This window comes from Cynara cardunculus, assembly GCF_001531365.2.
Source record: "Cynara cardunculus var. scolymus isolate 2C chromosome LG 2, CcrdV1, whole genome shotgun sequence".
Taxonomy (NCBI): domain Eukaryota; kingdom Viridiplantae; phylum Streptophyta; class Magnoliopsida; order Asterales; family Asteraceae; genus Cynara; species Cynara cardunculus.
In genome coordinates, this window is record NC_037529.1 from 38,912,251 (window position 1) to 38,935,677 (window position 23,427).

Below are 23,427 nucleotides of genomic sequence, written 5' to 3' on the forward strand. Positions count from 1 at the left end.
CGACTAAGCAGTTCCTTAGCCCAAGATGTTCCAAGTGAAACTTGACTAAGCAGTTCCTTAGCCCAAGATATTCCAATTAAAGCATCGACTAAACAGTTCTTTAGTCACAAGTATCATAAAACATAAACATGCAAAGTTTGCTCAATATCATGCTTTTCCCCCATAAAACATATAAAAAGCATTAAAAGTGGGGCCGTGAAAACTCACTAGTTTGGCGAATATCTGTGTGTTTCCTCTAGGGACTTGCTATGGTTGCTCGAACCTTCTGACAGACCAACCAGCACTATATTAACTTAATGGTTTCCTTGACTTAGGTAGGGCAAAGGTGGTTCCAATGCAAAGCCATCAAATATTTTCATAAAATAAAGCCGATATTTTTAATATTTAAGTAAAAAGGAACCTTCTAAAACTTTATTAATGACATCATTAAATGTCATCCCAAAACAATGATGGCAGCCGCCATCTATCGAAAACAAGGGATTTTGAGTGGGTTTAGCACTCTTCTCATGAATTCTTCAACCTTGAGTTATACGCCTCCCAAGATTGTTTGCATGCCCAAGAATGACAGCAATGATGGGGAGGGTCTCGAGCTCAACGTTTTCAAGAATCAAAACTTTTAATACCAAAACATCAACTTTAAATAATTTCCAGAGAAGAAATAAAATGATAAAATTTCCGATTCCAGCAAGCTTTCAAGATGAGAAAATCGATTTAAAGATGCATGCAAGATTTAATCATCCGAGAATATGATCGGACCTCACATGCAAGAACTCTCTTCTTCTTTCTTAGAGGCTAAAGAATCTTGGGTCATAGATTATCATCAAATAAAGACACATGCAGGTCTTTAATGAATAATCTCTCCTCTTTAAATCTCATAAATTTATTTAAAGAATCGAGTATAAAGATAAAGGAGTTCGAACAACTAAAAGGGAATAAAACAGTTCGTAAAACATACCTTTTTCTTGACCGAATGAAACAAACAAGTCTCAAGAACAGCATAAATCTTGAGTTTTTTTTTGCAAGGAAATGGGATCGGTTGGTAGGTAATGATGGCGTTAGAGAGAAAACAGAAGGATGGAAATTTGGAGAATGAAGATTTTCCAAAAGAAGAGGGGTATTTATATGGGACTTTTTGAGAAGAAATGGACTGGCTCCTAAAGGCCCAAGCCCAAAATATTTCTATTTCCCTTAAATAATAAAACCCCACTTGTTTAAACAAACAAAGCAATTTGATAAATGATTTTAAAAGGGGACTCCACTCTTTAAATTAATTGTCAAATAAATATAAAATGAGACTTTGGAAACTTTTTGAATTTTAGAGAACGAGACTAAAATATCAACTTTATCTTTTTGTGAAATATTTCAAGACTTATTGGCTTGCATGAATTAACTTGGTTAGCTACCATCGAAACATGACCTAATCAGACTAACAAGACTATCTCAGAGGCTAAATCTTAAAAAGACTTAGTTTTTAATCAAGATCCTGAAATAAAGTACTAACCTGAAATCCCACAATGCAGAGTTGTCACAGTCTCCCCAATCCAGAAAAATTTCGTCCCGAAATTTAATTGTAAAAACCCAAATCATGATTAACTTGAGAACAAGTGGGGATACTTGCTTTTCATGGAGTCTTCCCTTTCCCACGTGTACTTCGGTCCATGCCTTGAGTTCCAATGAACTTTTACTATAGGGATCCTGTTACGCTTCAACTGCTTAACTTCCCTATCCATAACCTCTATGGGTTTCTCAACGAAATGCAGTTGATCGTTAACTTGCACGTCTTCTAGTGGCATTACTTGAGTTTCATCTGTTAGGCATCTTTTGAGATTCGATACATGGAATGTATCATGAATAGTGCTTAACTCCGGGGACAAATCTAGCTTATATGCCACTGGTCCAATCATTTCTGTTATTTCGAAAGGACCAATATAACGAGGGCCCAGCTTGCCTCTCTTTCCAAAACGCATCACTCCTTTCCATGGTGAAACMTTTAAGAAAACTTTATCGCCTTTCTGGAATTCTAATGGTCTCCTCCGATTGTCGGCATAGCTTTTCTGACGATCCMTTGYAGCCTTGAGTCGATTTCTGATTACTACAATCTTATCAGTGGTCTCTTGGATAACGTCGGGTCCAATTAACTGTTTATCACCAATTTCTGACCAACACAATGGAGATCTGCACTTGCGCCCATACAAAGCTTCATAAGGCGCACATTGGATGCTGGTATGGTAGCTGTTATTGTAGGCAAATTCCACTAATGGAAGATGCGTGTCCCAGCTTCTACCAAAATCTATAACACAGGCTTGCAACATGTCTTCCAGGGTTTGGATTGTTCTTTCGGTTTGTCCATCTGTCTGAGGGTGATAAGAAGTGCTTAGGTCCAGACAAGTACCCATTCCTTGTTGAAGCGACTGCCAAAACCTTGACGTAAAACAGCTGTCTCTATCCGATAGAATGGAAGTAGGCATCCCATGCCTAGCGACGATTTCGTTTATATAGATCTGAGCTAATTTCTTCATCTTATAGTCTTCTCGGATTGGCAAGAAATGAGCAGATTTTGTCAATCGATCTACAATCACCCAAATGGCATCATGCCCTTTACTTGATCGGGGTAACTGAAACATATACTCTCAAGCGCATCAATTTAGCATTTATTCTAAGTGCAGAAACAGTTGTCAAAACCAAACATAATGAACCCGACTAAGCAGTTCCTTAGCCCAAGATGTTCCAAGTGAAACTTGACTAAACAGTTCTTTAGTCACAAGTATCATAAAACATAAACATGCAAAGTTTGCTCAATATCATGCTTTTCCCCCATAAAACATATAAAAAACATTAAAAGTGGGGCCGTGAAAACTCACTAGTTTGGCGAATATCCGTGTGTTTCCTCTAGGGACTTGCTGTGGTTGCTTGAACCTTCTGACAGACCAACCAGCGCTATATTAACTTAATGGTTTCCTTGACTTAGGTAGGGCAAAGTTGGTTCCAATGCAAAGCCATCAAATATTTTCATAAAATAAAGCCGATATTTTTAATATTTAAGTAAAAAGGAACCTTCTAAAACATTATTAATGACATCATTAAATGTCATCCCAAAACAATGATGGCAGCCGCCATCTATCAAAAACAAGGGATTTTGAGTGGGTTTAGCACTCTTTTTAAGAATTCTTCAACCTTGAGTTATACGCCTCCCAAGATTGTTTGCATGCCCAAGAATGACAGCAATGATGGGGAGGGTCTCGAGCTCAACGTTTTCAAGAATCAAAACTTTTAATACCAAAAAATCAACTTTAAATAATTTCCAGAGAAAAAATAAAACGATAAAATTTCCGATTCCAGCAAGCTTTCAAGATGAGAAAATCGATTTAAAGATGCATGCAAGATTTAATCATCCGAGAATATGATCGGACCTCACATGCAAGAACTCTCTTCTTCTTTCTTAGAGACTAAAGAATCTTGGGTCATAGATTATCATCAAATAATGACACATGCAGGTCTTTAATGAATAATCTCTCCTCTTTAAATCTCATAAATTTGTTTAAAGAATCGAGTATAAAGATAAAGGAGTTCGAACAACTAAAAGGGAATAAAACAGTTCGTAAAACATACCTYTTTCTTGACCGAATGAAACAAACAAGTCTCAAGAACAGCAGAAGTCTTGAGTTTTTTTTGCAAGAAAATGGGATCGGTTGGAAGGTAATGATGGCGTTAGAGAGAAAACAGAAGACTAGAAATTTGGAGAATGAAGATTTTTCAAAAGAAGAGGGGTATTTATATGGGACTTTTCGAGAAGAAATGGGCTGGCTCCTAAATGCCCAAGCCCAAAATATTTCTATTTCCCTTAAATAATAAAACCCCACTAGTTTAAACAAACAAAGCAATTTGATAAATGATTTTAAAAGGGGACTCCACTCGTTAAATTAATTGGCAAATAAATATAAAATGGGACTTTGGAAACTTTTTGAATTTTAGAGAACGAGACTAAAATATCAACTTTATCTTTTTGAGAAATATTTCAAGACTAATTGGCTTGCATGAATTAACTTGGTTAGCTACCGTCGAAACATGACCTAATCAGACTAACAAGACGATCTCAAAGGCTAAATCTTAAAAAGACTTAGTTTTTAATCAAGATCCTGAAATAAAGTACTAACCTGAAATCCCACAATGCAGAGTTGTCACATAAGACATGCCTGGTTTAATACCTAAACCGCTCGACTCTAGACCGGATTATACTTAAATCGCTTAAAGCTCGACCGGTTTATATATGTATCGCTCAAAACCCAACCGATTTATATATATAAATCGCTCAAAACTCAACCGGTTTATATTGGTCCGGATAACACATTCGTTCAACACTTTTTGACAAATAACATTATCAAACTCAATTTAAACATATAATTTGAAATATTTTGAAAAGCATTTAACTACTCACCTTGAAATCTTTTGAAACCAATTTGAATCTACTTCTTGATCCAAAAGAATCCGGTCAACCTCCTCTCTCTTTAAATCGCTCAATCTCCAAGAATAGCAGAGAAAAAAAAATGTAATGGAGGCTAAGCCCTCCCTTATATACTCTTTCTAAAAATAAGAGTTTGGCGGCTAGAACCGCCGTTTACCATGCATTCATACATACATCACACATACATTATGCATATCATCCATTTACTTGTATAATTATGCACACATGCATGCGCAAAAAATCTTATACATATATGTATCCACATTATGCATATAATTCCACATACTAACATGATCAAATATGGCAATTTATCATGTTGTCACATAATTATTTAACAAATAATCACCTATTGATTACCTCGGGTGATAACCAGGATCCAATTATCACACAAACTCTCTAAAAATACAAAAATAAATCTTTCAAGATGAATACAATTAACTCTAAAATTCAGTCCTAATGTATCCCAACAGTTTGGGAAACCTAACAATTTCTTCACCTGTTGGAAGGGGAGCGTATGCAGGCATTCCAAGTTCTGTCTTCATTGGGATTTGCAACACCAAGGAGAAAAGGGACGTAGAAATTATGCCTTGACAAAATTCCTTGTTTTCTATTATGTAAAATTCTCATAGGATCCCTTTTTCATCATCCATAACTTCACAGGATTGCTAGTACTCCTGGATGAATCTCTCAAAGACTACGTCGACTAATTTATTAAGGATGGGTTCAAGAAGTGGTGGTGAACAACATCCACCACAGGGTAGTGCTTGGAGTTAAAGTTGTCGAGGATGAGATTTAGGGCATGGTTATTGGGTTTGAGAGGTAAGGAAATCACATGGTGTGTAATATTTAGATTTAGTATTTTGAGAATTTTAAATTTTGTTTACATATTCATGATGGTTATGTATGTATGTGAGGTTACATACATATGGGTATATGGTCATTCTTAAGAAGGGGGGGGAGGCAGTTTAACCGCCCTACTCTTTAGAAAGAGTATATAAAGAGTACGTGGTTACCCATTTAGGGGCTTGCCATTTTTTGGTTATATTCCAAAGAGAGATCATCTGGATTACATTTTTGACTATTTTACAAGAAGTTGAATTTTCTTTCAACAGTTCTAAGGTGAGTGTATACCGCTTTGAATATAAATTGTTTGTACATAATTCATTGTTGTTGGAAATGTCTTATTTTGAATCACACTATATATCATACGGATTACCACCTTAAACCGGACTAGTATTGACCGGATTTCATTTAAACCGGTCGAGTGTTGTGCGGATTCTACCCTAAACCGGACAAGGGTTTTCCGGGTTTCTCCTTAAACAGCCCAAGAGGCAACCGGATTCTCTTTAAACCGCTTGAGTATCAATCGGATTTCCCTTAAACCGGTAAAGGGATGTCCGGATATGTCAAAATCGGTTAAGAGTTAGTTGTTGTTTGCCTAAATCGCACAAGATTAGTTGTCCGGATTACCCTCTTTGATTCTAAGTGATTGTCCTGATTTCATATTCTGACAATGATGAACAGACTTCATATCCGGCTAAAGTTACTCGAATTTCACTATCGGTTTTGATTTGAATTTGAAATAACCGCGAGAGAGACGCAATGGCGGTGCAACCGTGAGAGAGACGCAATGGCGGTGCAACCGCGAGAGTGATGCACTGGCTGTGCAACCGCGAGAGCAAAAGAATCTATAACAAAGATAGATAAAATATTTGTGTCTATACAAGTTTGATTCTAAACTGTTAGTTTGGAATGTAAGTTATTTGTATGAGATTTGTACACTCACTAGACCTTATGGGTCTAATACTTAGTTGTTGGACTAACCTGTTTTGCAGGTCATCATACATCGCAAGATAAAGGCAAGGGGAAAATTTGAACGATGATGTTTAGATGCATATGAATGTATTAAACAAAGTTTTTGTTATCCCATGTTTTGTAAACAATATAACGTTTGGTTATTAGATATGGTTGTTATTATGTTACATACTAGTATTATTTGTGGGATGTTATAGTTGGTATCAGAGCCATAGTTTAAGGGATCTGGGTATTTGTGAAATACTTAGACTTAAACTAGAGGTATGGAAGTTATGATAATAGGTTTCGCTAGGACTATGAACATGGGAATATGTTATAGCTGAACCTATTACGAGAAAGATAGATTTTATATGACTGATATAATCTTGAGTTATGGATAGACTTGAGGATAAACGTCCTATTATGTTTTGATTATGTGAACAATCATATGTGTTTAAATGTGACAGAAAGAGACATACACTGAGAAATGGCAGAAAATCCTAATCAATCGGAAAGGACCTCTATCGGTTATGGAAGAGGTCGGGGAAGAAGAAATGTAACTCAAGGGGAAGACCCGGAAAATATAATGACAATAGAGACGCGAAGTCGTAGCAGGGGTCGAGGAAGAGGGAGGAGTACTAGACAAGAAACTCATATGGAACAGGAATTGTCAGCACAAGAAAATTCAATGTCTGGTCGTGGAAGAGGAAGAGCAAGGGGTGGACACAATGCTCCTGTTCCCAGTTTTATTACTCAGGAAATGTTGGCAGCTGAGTTCAGAAAATTCCAAGAGAGTTTAGTGAATTTGTTGGGACGTTCGGTTCCAAATAACCCATAAATAATAAGGGATCCTGAACATCAGGAAGATGTCGAAGCTAGTACACCGGTAACCGGTACATCTGTGCCCCTTACTTCGTCTTCAATTCATAAAGGAGGGATATTAAAATGTTTCTTACCTGTAAACCTCCAAAATTTTCTAGGGAGCATGACCCTGTTAAAGCCATGTGTTTGCTTAAACAAATTGAGCTAAGTTTGCAAATCAGTAAAAGTGAAGAAGAAAGCAAAGTTATGTTTGATGTATCCCGTTTGAGGTCAAGTGCCTTATATTGGTGGGAGGTTTTGTCGAGTTCAGATCCAAATATTCAGAAAACCATGTTATGGGAGGAATTTGTGATCAAGTTTAAAAAGCAATATTGTTCTGAAGCGGCAGTACAAAAACTAGAAGATGATTTCCTTCGTCTAGAACAAGGAAAACGGTAAAGTGAGAAAGTACATCTGGGGTTTGGAGTCTAATCTTTGAAAGTATGTGATATCCAGGAATCCGACAACATTTCAAGCAGTAGTTTATGCTGCTGAAATACTGGAACAAGACATCAATTGATAACCACAAGAAAGTATTGGAGATAAAAGAAAGGGGGAAGCTACAATGATTGATTTCCGTAGACCAAGGTTTATGGAAAATTTGAATCGACCAGTCTCACGGTTTGCTGATAAGGCATGCACACGATGTCATAAAATACATCAGGGAAATTGCAATACAGAGTCGCGAGTATGTTTTAAATGTCAAAAAACCACGACATATAGCTCGAGAATGTCAAATGACGCGAAGACGTTTTACTTGTAATTCCTCTGAACATGTCAATGCTGATTGTCCACAAGCTAAGGGATGAGGGTCTGGTTTTGTTGGGGGTCGAGGATCTGGATATTCAGGAGGGCAAGGATCTGGTTATGTTCCAACAGGGCGTGGGTCAATGGATAATCGCATTGACCCAAGTGGTCGAGGAGAGATAAGACATGGGGAGTCAAATGCTAAGGGGAGAGCCTTTCAGATGACGAGAGGCGAGGCGGAAGAGCATCCTGATGTGGTGACAGGTACATTCCTTGTTAATTCAGTATGTGCCAAAGTTTTATTTGACTCGGGTGCAAATCATTCTTTTGTATCACCGTCGTTTGTTAATTACGCACATTTAGAATCTAAAGCGTTAAATGAGGATTTAATTGTGGAAACAACAAATGATAGTGAAGTTTCGGTTAAGGAAAGGATAGATGAATGTTTCATAAGTATAGAAGGGTGTGAGGTGCCTATACAATTATTTCCATTGCCTTTAAGGGAATTTTATATAATTATAGGCATGCATTGGTTAGCTAAAAACCAAGCCAACATAGTATGTGATGAAAAGACGATTCATATAGACTTACCAGAAAAAAAGGTTGTAATTTATGTGGACCAATGAGATCACTACTCCAATCTTGTCTCAGTTTTAAAGGCTCGAAAATATGTACGGAAAGGATGTACTAGTTTTCTTGCCTATGTTATTGACATCAAGAAAGAGAAAGAAAAGATGGAGAATATCCCAGTCGTGAGGTAATTTCCAGAAGTATTTCCAGAAAATTTGATAAGTCTACCACCAGATCGAATGATAGAATTTCAAATTGAATTACTTCCTGGAGTAGCACCCGTTGCTCGTGCACCACATAGATTAGCTCTTTCTGAGTTAAAGGAGTTAATGTCTCAATTGGAAGAATTGTTGGATAAAGGTTTTATCCGACCAAGTACCTCTCCATGGGGTGCGCCAGTGATATTTGTAAAGAAAAAAGATGGATCAATGAGAATGTGCATTGATTACTGGGAGCTGAATAAATTGACAATAAAAAATAAGTATCCTCTTCCAAGAATTGATAATTTATTTGATCAATTGGTTGGGGCTACTTATTTTTCGAAAATTGATTTACGGTGCGGTTATCATCAATAGAAGATTCAAAATTAAGATGTGTCGAAAACAGCATTTCGTACACGTTATGGTCATTACGAATTTCTGGTTATGCCATTTGGACTCACAAATGCGCCTGCAGCCTTTATGGACATGATGAATAGGCTGTGTCGTCCCTATCTTGATAAATTTGTGATTGTCTTCATTGATGATATTCTAATATATTCTCGGACGGAAGAAGCGCATGCTCATCATTCGAGATTACTCTTAGAACTGCTGAAACAAGAAAGACTGTATGCTAAGATATCAAAGTGTGAATTTTGGCTACGAGAAGTCCAGTTATTGAGACATGTCATCTCGAAAGAAGGCATTAAAGTGGACCCTTTAAAGATTGAAGCCACTGAAAGGTGGGAAGCCCCAAAGACTCCAACTGAAATAAGAAGTTTTCTTGGATTGGCTGGGTATTATTGTAAGTTTTTACAAGATTTATCTCGTATAGCTACTCCATTAACAAAGCTAACAAAGAAAAATATAAAATATGAGTGGGATAAAGCACAAGCTCAGGCCTTTCAGACGTTAAAAGATAAGTTATGTAGTGCATCAATTCTATCCTTGCTAGATGGGATGGAAGATTTTGTGGTTTATAGTGATGCGTCAAAAATCGGTTTGGGTTGTGTACTGATGCAATGTGGAAAGGTAATAGCTTATGCTTTCAGACAGTTAAACGTTCATGAAAGACAATATCCTACTTATGATATGGAATTGATGGTGGTAGTGTTCGCTTTGAAGATATGGAGGCACTATCTATACAGAACGAAATGTCAAAATTTCATAGATCATAAGAGATTGCAACATCTGTTCCATCAGAAAGAACTGAATATGCATCAGAGACGATGGTTGGAACTGGTTATTGATTATGATTGTGAAATTTTGTACCATCTAGGAAAAGCAAACGAAGTGGCTGATGCGTTAAGCCGACAAGAGAAAAGTGAAACTATCAAAGTTATAGCTCTACGGGTTGGTTAGTAAAGAAACTTCGAAATAAAAAGATTGGTTAGTAAAGGTTCAATGGCGTTATCACAAAGGACCAGATGCTACTTGGGAATCAGAATCGGAAATACGAGAGAAGTATCCCTACCTTTTTGCTTAAATGGAATTCTGGGACGGAATTCTTCTAAGGATGGAATATTGTAATATTCAAATTTAGTATTTTTAGAATTTTAATTTTTTTTTACATATTCATGATGGTTATGTATGTATGTGAGGTTACATACATATGGTATCTGGTCATTCTTAAGAAGGGGGGGAGGCAGTTTAACCGCCCTACTCTTTTAGAAATAGTATATAAAGAGTAAGTGGTTACCCTGTTGGACCCAGATACCCTAAAATTGCAGAAATATTGTTTGCTTAAAATAAGAATTAAGAACAACAAGTATTTCTATTGATTAAATTGGATATTCAAAAAAAACGTAACGCAATAAAATGATGCTTTGAATAACCGAATGCTTTTATTTATAAAAGATGAACAATTGAAGAACAAACGTAATCTCACAAGAATTTGCGTATAGTTTAAGTCGGCTCCTTCAGGTATTTTGAACCTGAAGCGAAGGCCTTCTTTTATACACTTAGGTCTAACTAACTATGCTATAAATTAGGCGTGGAACTCTGAGCTGACTAGTCTGCATCCTTATCTTTGACTTTCCTTGATTAGCGGAGCAGACTTGGTCAAGCCGCCTTTAAGCTGTTAGACACTTACGAGAATGTCTAGGCTAACGCGCGCTTTACGTGAAGAAGGTAGCTAGATGCTTTGCATGAACATACAGAAGCTCTGCATGTACTATGCTGAGGCTCTGCATATCAGAAGCGCTGCATGTACTATGCAGAGGCTCTGTATATGTAGAAGCTCTGCATATACTATGCAGAGGATCTGGGTCTTGGAGTTGTTGCTTTGAGTCAAGCGCTTATGCTTTTTGGCGTTCAAGACTTGAACGATCATGGAGATAGAGCGCGGGCTCTATATAACGAAACCTTCACCCTGAGTAAGAGCTCTGGTCCTTGATCCTCTGCATGAGAGCTCTTAGCCAGACAGCTTCTATAGACTAAGTCCTATTGACTAGAGCAAGACACTTCTTACTTACACTTTACAGGTTTGGGGTCTAACAATCTTCCCCTAAGTGTAAATAAGGACTCTTACTTGATTTGCAAAATAAAAGTCTAAAAGAAGACAGGGGTCAAAAACAACCTCTGGTTTACATTCACTATCTAATGAAGTACAATACGATTGAAATTGAAACTATATTGAAACAAAACTGAGGATGTACTTACAAAAGATAAGAGGTCTTAAACATTTTGAAGTTTAATGAACTTCCTAAGAAGTTCACGAAATTCAAGCATATCTCGAATGGACCTTAGAATTATTTTGGCACGCTCCTTGGCTCCAGGGGAGTTGTCTCTGCTCCTGACCTGATTGTCTCTTATATAGCGTAGAGTAGAGTTAGAGTATTTGTAATTTTGGCTTTCTCGAAAGAAGATCTTCTGTTTGTGTTCGTTTTGAAACACTACTCCCAGTTCTAGTTCTACCAAGACCGTCCAGGAGGAGATGCTATTGATGCCGTGTAATTCTTCATTTGGGGCAGCCACTATCATTTGATCCGCTCTTAGATCCAAAGCTAGTTGGAAGTCGAACTTGCTTCTGTAGTCAAGCAGATCTGTCATTGTTTGGCGAATGGCAGAGTAGGCAATAGAGAACTTCATTCCCTTGTCCTTCTTGCGGTCTGTAAAGTAGAACAGATGAAGAAGATCCCACGGATTGAGATTAATGAGGTCACAATCTGTGAATCTACATATCCGTTTGTGACTCCTCTCCACTGTGTACTCGTAGAACACTATCTGATTATGCACAAAGGTGCACTTCTTTATGTCCAAGACTTGTTTAATTCCATCAGCAAAGTGGACTGCAGTGATTGGTTGAGTGTAGCGATCGAGGAATCTCTGCCTGATGTGCTCTTGAGCCATAGGATAGAGACTGATTTTCTGGATCGATGTCTCTTCCTTTTGGTTGTGGAGGAACTGGTAGATTTCCTCGCTATCTACCTTGTCCATGATGGGTTTGTCGAGGGGTGTTGGGTTGAACATGGCATCCATGCTTGCTTTGATCCTTTGTACATGATTAGAGCGATGGTTCTGTTTTTCCCCTATCGCTGTGCCTTCTGAACCTAATCTGTTTGGATTGACCGGTACTTGCTTCATCGCAGGAGTGACAATCTTGGTCCCTTGAGCAGGGACCCTAGCTCTGTAGGTTCTTGGATGTGGTGGAGGAGCAGCAACTGTTACTTTTTCTAGAGGAATGGCAACCAGAATGTGTAGTAGTGACGGATCAGCCACATTCACGACAACCACCTCTTCTTCTTGTTGAGCTGTTGTTGGAGCAGCCATGCCCATATCATACTCTGTTGAAGAGGACAGAGCCAGGTCTGAATCGTCTGATACATAGGTAGATTGAAGGTTGATCACTTCTATATTCTTTTGTGGCCCGGCTAGCTCTACCTCGGTCGCCATGGCATTTTCCCTTTGCGTAGTGCCTCTGCGTTGTCTGGCACTTGCTGGCTTTGTCTGCTCTGCCTTGATTGACCTTGCTGGCATGGGGCAGAGGACGATGGTGCAGAGGGGGCAGCCAGAGGTGTTGTACTTGGTGTAGCTGTAGGCAGGTTCTCCCCCTCTTGGCAATTTTGAGGACAAGACTCGTCTGGGTCCTCATCATCGTCAAGTCACCTCCTCTTTGATGGTTCTGCACATGCAAATGGATCTCACTGTCGCTTAGGTCTCTCATCCTCTGCCCGAGACATGGATTTGATCACCTCCTCGATGGTTTTGAGGAGTTCGTCGACTACAATGGCAACCCTTTGCACTTCCTCATCTGATCGGTAGTTGAATCGTGCGAGAGTGTCATTGATGTTCTTTTCTGCTGTTGTGGCCTTGCTATTAAGATCCGCAGTGAAGTCCGCCACCATCTGTAGGAGTCTGTCACCCAGAGCATTCATGGCGTTCTGTGTGACATAATCCACAGGTACACTCAGAGGTATGAGGGCCTGGTTGTTGATCGACGTAGACGCCTGAACCCTCTGTAGAGATGTAACGACCTGCTGAAATGTTGCTGTATTGGTTGCCGTCAATTCCATTAGAGTGTTGATATGAGAAGCAATTGTCGTGGACTCAGCTCTTAGTACTACCAACGATGCTCGTATCTCATCCAGAGCAAGTGTAGAAGGTGACGGCTCTACACGGGCCATGCTGAGTTTTAGCTCTTCCAAGAAGCATTGCATAGAGGTGAAAAGGGAATGGAACTCTTCCCTAGTGACATATGCAGATGGTGTAACCTCTGGCTCAACACATGGGCCAGATTGAGTCCCCGTTCCAGGGACGCCTTCATTCATGACTTGATTGATGTTCGTCGGGGAAGGACTTCCAGAGGATCCTCGTGGTTCTCCTTGAGGAGAATTCACTACCTCTGTTCTGTCAGGGAGAGTACCCAAGGCTGGTTCAGAGCCAGCCAGAGGGCTCTCCATGAGTGAACTAAGAGACTGGTTAAGAGTCTCAAAGTCTGGTGTCCCTATTCCTTGCTCTAAACAATGTTGGGGTTCTACTTGTGCAGAGAAAACAAATTCCTCTATATGGGAAAGTGTCGTGATATGGGGAGACATATCACTTATGTTTTCAAAGGTTACACCCTTTTGAGAGGGTGTTCCCTGTGGCGAGGTTTTCCTTTGGCTAATATAACCAGAGGCAGATGCGACCTCTGGTTGGATAGGCTGGTTAGGGTTCGAGGTGTGCGCCTCTATTTCAATGATCTCCGTATCTCGACCACCGGATTCAGATAATGTGGTTGCACTTTGGAGTGGGGTAGGTGAATCTGATGTGCTTATTTGGTCTAGGCTGCTCTATCCCACCCTGAGGCAGAGCAGCTGCTTCACTTCCTCCCTCTTCTTTCTCTTCTACTTCCTCGCTCTCCTCTTCGTCTCACTCACTCTCTGTCTCACTCACTCTCTGTCTCACTCTCTTCTTCGTCACTTTCTTCCTCATCTTCTCCACTTCCCTCGTTTGTGTAAGATCGTGCAGCATCGTCATAGTGCTCTTGGTCATCCCCTTGGTTTGAACTAGAGGATTGAGCCAAGATTTGACGAGCCTCTTCTTCTGCTCTGAGTCTGGCTTCTTCTCTTAGGCGAGCGATTTCTGTTTGACGAGCCTTTTCTGCCCGCTTTTCCTCTTCTTGAGCAATCTCAGCTAATTATTCTTGCTCTGCTCGTTCTGCCTCCTCCTTTTTTTTCTTTTCCCTCTCAGCTTTCTTTTTTCTTGCCTCCTCTCGTTTTATTTCTTTTTCTTTCTCTTCTTATACTCTCACCCTTTCTTCCTCAGCTCTCATTCTCTCTTCTCTTGCTCTCACTGTTCCTCCCTCGGCCTATGGCATTGATGTGTCCTTAGTTCTCTCTTCTTCCTCGGCTGCTTCTATGCATATCGGGGTTCGAGACACTGGTTCTAGTGTCTCGCGTGTATGTTTGTACGCTCTCCTAATCTCCTTAAACTTCATGTAGCTCATGAGCCTCTTTGGAATAGGCCTTTCTGCTTCATAACCCTCCTTGTGCACTGTTGGTCTATATTGAGTGAGTACGTTTACCTTGTGAGGAGGTAGACGACCCACCATCAATATTGTTTTCATCAAGAGCTGGTCTTAGGAGAAGACCCAAGAATCGGGAAAACAACAAGGATGGCAGTTGTCTTCCTTTGGCCACTTCTTGACACTTTTTGGCCACGGCGGCCTTGAACTCGGTGTAGCGTATCAAGGAGTAGTCGAGGGACAGGTCGAAGAAAATGACGTAGACGATTTGAAGTACGCTCGTGGAGCACATATCAAGGCTCCCTATCTTCCCTGTCAGCGAGCGATTGACCAATGTGAAAAGTGTATTCCACATCGGTGGTAAGTGTTGACGACGATACTGTGATGGGTATTGAATGGCCTTGTTGTATCCCAAGAACTTCAGGAAAGTTACAATTTTGTCCCCGGAAGGAAGAGGGGGGTATTCAGAAAGCCCCAGGTCAGTTTTTGTTGGGATTTCAAGAACTCGTGAAAACAAGGACCTTGAAATTCGAATTGTGATGAATTCTTGTGTGGCAGAGATGAAGAAATCTCCTACGATCCCTCTTTGAGATTCAGTAACAGCGCAGGATTGCCAGTATTCTTGTATATATCTCTCAGGAACCAAGTCATCGGTGTTGGTCAAGGCTGGGTTCAAGAAGTAGTTTTGGAGAATGTTGATGATGGGATGGTATTTGGTGTCGAAGTTGTCAAGTTGAAGGTTTAGGGCATGGTTATTTGTAAGCATAAAAGATTAATTTAGGGGTAAAGAAATTGTTTAAATAGAAAACAAATAAAACACTTGAGTGTTTTAGCACCCCAAACGTCAGGCAAAACTGAACCGGTTTTCGCAAAGCCTGTGGGGGCCTGCCACGTGGATTGCCAGTTGCAAGTGGCGCCTCCCACGTTTGAAAAGATAAGCTCACAGGTAGTGATGCTTATTGTGGGTAACAGCTTTTATTAAACAATTAAAATAAACTTTACGCCTTCTTAATTAAATAATATACTTTACTTTTAAAAAAACAACAAGAAAAGTTTCTAAGTGTAAATGTTCTGGTTCTAGAAAAGTAGAGGTTTTGATTAGAACCAAAGAACTATATGCAGAAGAAGGAATACCTTGGGATCTCAGACAGAGATTCGTGATTGGACTACACATGTCCTCTGGAAAAAACTTTGCTTTGCTTAGAGGCAGAGGCTCTGTTCTATACTCATAAAGAGTTTTAATGCAGAGGCTCTGTATAGTACATACAGAGGCTCTGTGTGATATGATCTCATGCTCCCTCTTGAATAGAGCTCTTCTTATCTGCTCCCCCTTGAACTATGCTTGGATCATTTGTGATAAGTAGACCATATGTATAATAATTAGAGTGTAGAGGCTCTGTATGTACTATACAGAGGCTCAGTATCACAAAAGAACTGGGAGTTGATTAAGAGGCTCTGCATGAACTATGCAGAGGCTCTGTCTCATGGACCAATACAAATGAAAACAGAGATATGCATGAAGGAATGCAGAGGCTCTGTATAGTGCAAACAGAGGCTCTGGTTTAGTTTGAGAGATTTAGCATACCCAACTTGCTAACTAGAAAATTAAATCTCTTTTCATCAAGAGTTTTTGTGAAGATGTCAGCAAGTTGTAAATCTGTATTTACAAAGAACATTTCAATCATACCTTTCTCTACATGGTCCTTGAGGAAATGGTATCGAACATCGATGTGCTTTGTTTTCAAGTGCTGCACAGGGTTGGCTGTGATTGCGTTTGCACTTTCTGAGTCACATAGAATTGAAATCTTCTCAAACTCTAGGCCATAGTCTTTCAGTTGAGTCTTCATCCATATCACTTGGGAACAGCAACTGGCTGCAACTACATACACTACTTTAGCTGTGGAAGTAGAGACACAGTTTTGCTTCTTCGAGGTCCAGCTTATGAGCTTGTCCCCAAGTAATTGGCAGCTCCCTGATCCACTCTTTCGATCGAGTTTACACCCTGCATGATTAGAATCTGTGTACGCAATAAGATCGAAACTAGAATGCTTTGGATACCAAAGACCAAAAAATTGAGTCCCTTTAAGGTATCTAAATATTCTTTTTATAGCCGAAAGGTGAGATTCCTTTGGATATGCTTGAAAACGGGCATAGAGACATGTGGCAAACATAATGTTCGGTCTACTAGCCATGAGGTACAGTAGTGATCCAATCATTCCACGGTAAGTCTTAACATCCACCGGTTTTCCAGATGGATCTGTGTCAAGCTTAGTACCGGTAGTGATTGGTGTTCTCATGATTGAAGAGTTGTGGAGTTGGTACTTCTTTAATATGTCGGACACATACTTAGCTTGGCTAATGAAGATACCATCCTCCCTCTGTTTTACTTGCAAGCCCAGGAAGAAGGTCAATTCTCCCATCATGCTCATTTCAAACTCGCTCTTCATTAATGCAGAGAACTTATCACAATGCCTCTGGTTCATTGAACCAAAGATGATGTCATCCATATATATCTGTACTAAGAGCGTCTCACCTTTATACCTCTTAATAAACAAAGCGGTATCAATTTTACCTTTTTCAAAACCGTTAGATAAAAGGAAAGAAGAGAGACGTTCATACTAGGCTCGAGGTGCTTGTTTAAGTCCGTACAAAGCTTTTCTAAGAAATAGACATACTCTGGATGTGTGGAGCTTTCAAACCACGGAGGTTGTTGAACGTAGACTTCCTCCTTCAGCCTTCCATTCAAGAAGGCTGGAAGGCTGACTTTACGTCCATTTGATAGACTCGGAATCCTTTATGTGCAGAGAAGGCTAAGAACAAGCGTATAGCTTCTAGCCTTGCTACTGGTGCAAAGGTCTCGTCATAGTCTATGCCTTCTTCCCGGCAATAGCCTTTTACTACGAGCCTAGCTTTATTTCTAACCACAATCCCATCCTCATCCATCCTGTTCCTGAAAACCCATTTACAACCAATTGCAATTTTCTCCTTTGATAAAGGAACAAGAGTCCATACCTTATTTCTCTCGAATTGTTGGAGCTCTTCTTACATGGCATCGACCCAACTAGGGTCTTGTAGGGCTTCATGTACTTTCTTAGGCTCTACCATGTTAAGGAAGTTTACGAATAAACATTCATTAGCTGTGGCAGCCCGTGTTTTTATGCCTCTTGAAGGTTCACCGATGATCTGGTGAAGAGGACGATTCTTTGTCCATTTTGTTCTTGGGACAGAGAGAGAAGTAGGGGACGTTTGATCATGTTCCATGGGCGTGTTTGGCAATAAGCTCGTTGATGGTGAAGAAGGTTCTGCTTGCTCCCCCTCGAATGTTGGTACAGAGGCACCAGGTGTAGAGCCAGAGGTATTCTGCTCTGGTTCTACATGATTAGGCTCTGATGCAGAGCTTGTTTGCTCTGGTTGTGGATTGACGTGATCTTTTGAGGAAGCAGAGGTGTGTGAAGGACCATAGTCAGATGTGCTTGTCGTTTGTGATCCTTCACTTACACTTGTAGATGCATCTCTTGGTGCACGTACAGAGATGTCTTCGTCACCATAGAAGTCTTCAAATAGGAGCCTGAGTTCCAATTCCCTTGACTTCATTTGAGAATTGGAAGTGTGATGGTTAAGATCGAGTCCAGAGCAGAGGTACTCTGAAGTTAATTGTTCTTTTTTGTCGAACGAGACGTTGATGCTTTCCATGATCGTCTTGGTTCGTTGATTGAAGACTATGTATGCCTTGGTTTTGGTTGAATAGCCAAGGAACTTTCCTTCATCTGCCTTCTTATCGAACTTGCCAAGTTGATTTCTATCATTTAATATGAAGCATCTGCAACCAAAGACATGTAAAAATTTGATGTTAGGCTTTCTTTGGTTTATTAGTTCGCAAGGCGTCTTCATGTGCCTCTTAACCACCGTTGCTCTATTTTGAATAAAGCAGGCAATAGAGATTGCTTCTGCCCAAAAATGGGTTGGAAGACCGGAGCTGGCTAGCATGGTGCCTGCAGCTTCAACCAAACTTCTATTCTTTCTTTCTACGACACCATTTTGTTGTGGTGTCCTTGCTGCAGAGAAGTTTTGAGTTATTCCCTCTGTGTCCAAGTATGGATCGATCTTGGCGTTCTTGAACTCTGTTCCATTATCACTTCTCAGTTTCTGAATTCTGCTTTGTAGAAGTACTTGAATCTTGGTCATTAATTTGATTAGCAGCTCTGGTACATCTGATTTTTGCCTCATAAACTCAATCCAAGTATATCGTGAGTATTCATCAATTAAGACTAAGATATACTTCTTACCAGACAAGCTTTACACAGAGATTGGACCACAAAGATCCACATGAAGCATGTGCAGAGGTCTGATGCAGGACACATCTGTCTTAGATTTATGGGATGCTCTTTTGAGCTTTCCCATTTCACACGCAGAGCAAAGATGGTCCTTTTCGAACTTTATGGCAGGAAGTCCGTCAACCAAATTATGCTTCACAAGCTTCTCTAAATTTTGAAAATTGAGATGCGACAGCTTGTGGTGCCTGAGCCAAGCTTCTTCACTCTTGCGAGACACAAGACAAAGAGTCTCTGAGTTGTCTCTTGGTGAGAAGTTCATGAGATACAGATTGCCTTTTCTCTTAGCTCTTAGCAACTCCTGACCGGATTCTGACATAATGGAGCAAGCTTCCTTTTGGAACTTGACATTGTTGCCAGAATCACACAGTTGACTTATGCTCAAAATATTATGTTTAAGCCTAGAGAAATAAGCAACTTTGGAGACAGAAACCTTACCTTGTAGTAGATCCCCGTATCCTTTATTTCTTCTTGTTTATTATCTCCAAAGGTTACTTTTCCTCCAATCTTCTCTCTGTATGAGGACAGCAACCTCTTATTGCCGGTCATGTTTCTTGAGCATCCGAAGTCAAGATACTAAATGTCCACATGCGGCTTCTGCAAAACAAGTTATAGGGATTTAGGTACCCATTTCATAATGGGTCTTCGATGATTAGGGACAGAGGGTTGTTTTTTAAGCTTGGGAAGAGGGTTAGTCTACTGACCTGAATTAACAAACTTGGCTTTAGGAGCCTTGTTTCTCTTTTGGGTCCTTTTAGATTTAGACTTTAATGACCCAGAGAGAAGACAGTTAAGGTCAGAGAAGTGCTGTTTTAATTTCAGCAACAGAGAAACACACTCACAATTATGAAAACATTTTGAACGACAAAATGATTTATTAGCTTTAAAGAATAAATTATTACAATCACTCCTAGCATTGGTAGTTGTAGCAAACTTCCTATCTAGATCTGATTGTTTTAACACAAAATGAGTCTTCTCTGATTTCTTCTTTCCTACTCCTTTGGCCTTCAGAGGCCTCTCTGAAACAGAGGAACAAATATTAGAGCAAGCAGCGGATTTTCCCTTCTGTTTCAGAGTGAATTTAATTGGCTTAGATTTGGAATTTGAGCCCTTTGAAGCAGAAGTAACCGACTTTGCACTCTTTACCCTGTACTCAAACTTGGGAGTGGATTTACCATTTGTCGACATGCTTCAACGACCAGAACCCAGGAAAATCTTTTTCTTAATAGGGTGTTTTGCAACCACTGGTTCTTTGGCAAAGGCCTCTGTCTTAACTTGCTCTTCAAACGATTTCATCTCTGACACAGAGTTAGAGTCAAGAAAATCCTTGTGTGAATGTCGAGATGCAGAGGTATCATTAAGAACTTGAGGTTATGCTTCGTCCGTCTTTTGTTTTAATGGACTTTCAAAAGTATCCGAGGAGTTACACTCAGAAGAATCTGCATGACCTTTAGGAGGATAGTTCAAGGCCTCATGCAAGTCTTGCTCGAAGACCTGTCTTATCGTTTCTGTAAAGCCATCCATCAATTTCGAATCCAGAGTATTAAGAAAATTACCTGTGGATGAACTCTTGATTTCATCTGGTTCAGGTTTGAAACCTCACTTTCAATCTTAAGATGTTCAAGATTTGTAGAGCCAAAACAAAAAAATCTTATTTGTCTTCTATATGCATTTTAAATCAACTTGTGAAACACATTTTGAAGAGTAAGAGATGTTTTTGAATTCCAAGTTGGGGGTTCTGGCTCTGCTTTCAAGCTTACATCTTTTAAACGGTGAGGCTGTATGCAAAATAGGAAAATCTGGTTTCTATTTTTTGCCCAACCTAAACACAGATTCAAGAGTGTTTTTTCTCTTCCAGGTGAGGTCTAGGTCTATATAACCTATCCCCGCTTTATCCTGTTGAGAGTTAACTTTTTCATACACCTGTTGAGCATCTTGATATTTCTTAATCAATAGCTCTTTTCTTTGTAAGCTCTGGTGTAGGAACTCCCTTTCCTTTTGAAAATAGTCTTTTAGGGCTTTAGAGTTTGGTCTGTCTCTCTCTTTTTCTATTAGCTTTGTATTCTTTTTCTTTATAGACATTTTATTCTAAGCACTCTATTTTAAGACTTGTTTTAGTGGATCGTTTTATTTGTAAAAGCTTTTCATTCTCCACTGATAACTGTTGTTTTTCTAACAGTTAGTAGCTCTGTCTCTCGTTCAAATAATAGTTTTTCCTTCTCCAAGGATTTTCGTTTAGATTTTTTGAGAGAGAGCTTTTGCTGTAGATTAATGAAATCGTTTGTCAAAGCAGAGATGCTCTCTTCCAGGTCAGAGTGAGAGTAATCAAAGATAGAACATACCTGGGAGTCGGAGTCAGATCCAGACTCATTCTCAACAGCCATTCCACAGAAGTTGGCTTGATCTTCTTCATCAGAATTTGTTCTGCTCTTGTGTTCTGATCACGTCACACTTGCGGCATTTGTTGATCAGAGTGTTGAATCGATGATAATTCTGTTCTAAAGACTCATCAGGGAGTTCCTGGAAGCTGTTGTACTCATTGAGGCACTGCGCACGACGATTCTTCTTCATCTTGATGCCCCCGTCCAACTGGTTGGCCAGCTGATCCCACAAATCCTTCGCGGAGTCACACGCATCCAGTGACTGAAAGATTTCGTTTGGAAGTGCCATGATCAGGTTTGGCCTTTTGATCCACTTCCACTCTACGCTTATCTTCATCGTTCCAGTCACGACGAAGTTTGGGAACTCGTCTGGCAGGTACCTCAACTATATCACCAGTAGCAGGAATCCTAAGGATGACGGTAGTAGGGACGTATGGGCCATTTAAGATTGACTCATATAATTCTAGGTCAAGGCCCTCATAGAAGTTGATCATTCGAATCTTCCATTGGGGATATTCTTCCCTAAAGAGAGTCGGAGGTTTTGTCAATGAGTCGGCACTATACATGGAGTTCCATGATTGAGAAGACGACATTTTGAGTTGAAATTTCTTAGGAAAAAAATTTGACAAGAAGGAAGATCGACTGACAAGCGATTTCTAGATTACTTAAAAGCAAACGTTTTTAAGATTTAAAAGTATGAGTGATAAATTGATGAGTCCAGATTTCATACAAACATGATGTAATCTTCATAGATCATAATGAACATCAAAGACAGAAAGAATATGATCAAGAATGATTAGATTGAGAGGAGAGAGAGAATTACAGCACTTAATCTKGATRAATCTGCTAATGACAATTGCTAATTACAATTACAAGGAAATCACTATTTATACTAGGAAATTGTAAAGGCTAAGCTATTACAAGGAAACTACACTAAGGAGAAACTTGAATACAACTTTAAAGCACTAACTTGAACCCAACATTCTCCCCCTTTGGATTCAAGTTTGGACTCTTGTAAACTTCGTTTTGCGCAGTCCAAGGATTTTCTCTAACCTTCTCAGAGCATTCCTGTACTGAATCTTCTCCTCGAGCAAATTTATAGGGTTGACGAGCAAGTATCTTTCTTGGAATTCATTCATTCAGATTCAGTAGCCTTTTCGTCCATCACTCTCTTCAAATCAAGTGCTCTCCTTACTAGCTTGATTGTACCATCAGAATACTTGTTCAACTCGCTGAACCTCATGAACTTTTTGACTTGAAGTTGAGCATAGTAGATGACCCCGAACTCTGGATTTTCTAGAACCATGTAAACTGGATAGCCGTCAATGTCTTCAAGTTCTTGGTTTGGTCCTTTGAGGTTGATAATGCGTTGATTGTCTTCAAGACCCATTCGTACATCTATGACCATTGCCAGCTTTACATGACATCGAATGAATCTCTTGATGGCTTCAAGAGCTACTATTTCTCCTTCCTTTCTAATTGTCATGTTTTTGAGTTCGAAGAACATGTATTCAAGGTCATCCAAATACAAGTTCGAGAAGTCAGCTTCGCTAAACCTCCAAATCTGGCCATCATGCCTAGTAACAGTGAAGAAAGGATACCAAATTCTCATTAACTTCTGAGCATCTATATGTTTTATCGTTACAATTCGGTTCTTGGTACGTACTTCACTGACTGGTTGGCACTTGGCTTTTAGAAGGTGTCGATATTCAATTCGGTACTCTTTTGGCTTCTTGTGAATTCCAAGAACTCTGTCACCACTAAGCAGTTTTCTGTGACGAATGAAGATCCCAAAGTAGATATCTTCCAAGTATGGCTCTCGGATTCTTTCGCGATCATAACCAAAGAAGTTTGCTCTGATATGGAAAGGAATGTAATTCTTTGAGAARATTTCAGTAGGATCAACAGTTTCTCTTGGAGTACTGACTTCAGGCACGTCAAGTAAAGCAACAGTAGACGATTCTGGATCTTCTTCATCTAAGTCAGCTTTAAAATCAAAATACATTCCAGTTGACTCGTCAATGTCATCAACGTCTTCACCAAAATCCTGCTCTCCACCCAAAGTAGTAGAGAATGCACTGTTGAACCCTACATTGGCAGACAAGTCCATTAACAACCTTGTTTCTACTGTGGAGTC